Consider the following 1,599-nt stretch of genomic DNA (forward strand, 5'->3'; position numbering starts at 1 on the left):
TGAGACGGAGTTTCACTCTTATTGCCCAGGCTGGAGTGCAATGGCGCAATCTCAGCTCACCGCAACCTCTCCTCCCAAGTTCAAGTGATTCTCCTGCCTCAGCCTCCCGAGTAGCTGGGATCACAGGCATGTACCACCACACCTGGCTAATTTTGTATTTTTAGTAGAGACGGGGTTTCTCCATGCTTGTCAGGCTGGTCTTGAACTCCTGACCTCAGGCAGACACCTGTTCTTTGCCGTGCCTCCGTCTGGGGAGTGTATGGAAAGGGGCACAAGCAGTGGTTGCTGTTCCTGTTGCTGCCACTGCGGTGAGGGCTGTGACTGGACGTCCCTCCTGGCACTTTGCCTCTGTCCCCTCCATCCCCCGCCAGCATTTTTCCTCCCCCTCTCTTCCTCCAGCTCGTCCCAAGCCTGCCTGTCCCCAGCATGGAGGCGGGACAGTGGAAGAGTGGGTGAGTGAAGCAGGATGGTGCCTTGGGCTCCAGCATCTCCCCAACCCCCCCATGCCATGGGTCCCCCCAGGTGAGGGCCCTGGTGGAGGACAGTGTGGGCAAAGCGTGGGGAATGTCACCTTCCCCACCTGCTCAGAGTTCAAGGGTCCTGGGCTGGGCCTGGTCTCTCTTCTGCCCCTGGGGAGATCATTCACGCTTCCTTTAATCCCTGCCACAGCTGAGGCTGGAGTTTGGAGTTTGACCCGCTTGGAGGCTCTCTCAGCAGCAGGCATATAGGAGGAAGGTCACTGCTGTCTCTGGAAGCTCTTGGCTGCAAAGGGAGAGGATCCCGGGTGTCTCCCTCCTTACAGCCATCGCCACCTCCTAGTGCCTTAGAAGCCACTGACAGCCCCCAGGGCAGGTGAGCCCTGCATCTGAAATAAGGTAAGACACCCCCTACCCCCAAACAGGTAGCCACTCTCCAAACTGGGAAGTTGGTCTGGGGACAGGTGCTGGCAGGACTCCAGCTGTCACCTGTGGGGCAGGGGAAGCTCAGCCCTCTCTGCAGAAAAAGCTTGTCATGCACCAGGACGATGGAGTGTGTTTGTGGGGTGGGCATGGTGGTATGAAGCCAGAAGCCGGCAGCCAGCAGCACCGTATGTGGGTCCCAGCTCTTCCACTTAACCAAGGTCAGGGACATTGAGCCAAACATTGTGCCTCACCGAGTGGCAGGTTCCTTATCTGTCAAATGGGAATATGAACCTCAGGCTGACCCACCCCACAGAAGTGTTACCCAGAGATAATGAAGATAAATATATCCACATAAGCAATAAAAAACTAGAGGAATGTATTACTACAACTGCAGCTGCTATTAACTACAAGGCAAATACAAGTCTTCACTGGTACAGTGAAGACACGTGCAGAGAGCTTTACATTTAGATCTCATCTAACTGACACAGAAACCCTGTAAGGTAGGTACAGCCACCCCTAATTCACACACAGTGTCTAAGGGTCATTAAATAACTTGCTCAAGGTAATATAGATAGTGGGTGGTCAAGCTGAGACATGATTCCCTCCCTCCCTCCCTTCCTTCCTTCTTTCCTTCCTTTCTTCCTTCCTTCTTTTCTTTCTTTCTTTCTTTCTTTTTCTTCTTTTCTTTCTTTCTTTC

General features: G+C 53.4%; 1 protein-coding gene across 4 annotated transcripts in view; it reads left to right on the top strand.

Annotated features, from left to right (window-relative positions):
• Positions 1 to 302: 302 nt before the first annotated feature.
• Positions 303 to 1,599, top strand: part of SLC5A11 (solute carrier family 5 (sodium/inositol cotransporter), member 11) — a 74,299-nt gene continuing 73,002 nt past the window's right edge. For 3 of the 4 annotated variants that reach the window (XM_011954615.1, XM_011954618.1, XM_011954617.1), the window contains exons 1-2: positions 303 to 452; positions 670 to 875. The gene's annotated coding sequence lies outside the window, so the exon portion shown is untranslated. The remainder of the gene's footprint in view (positions 453 to 669; positions 876 to 1,599) is intronic. The other variant, XM_011954614.1, reaches the window with a different exon arrangement.

This window comes from Colobus angolensis, unplaced genomic scaffold (genome assembly GCF_000951035.1).
Source record: "Colobus angolensis palliatus isolate OR3802 unplaced genomic scaffold, Cang.pa_1.0 Scaffold387, whole genome shotgun sequence".
In the NCBI taxonomy this organism is placed as follows: domain Eukaryota; kingdom Metazoa; phylum Chordata; class Mammalia; order Primates; family Cercopithecidae; genus Colobus; species Colobus angolensis.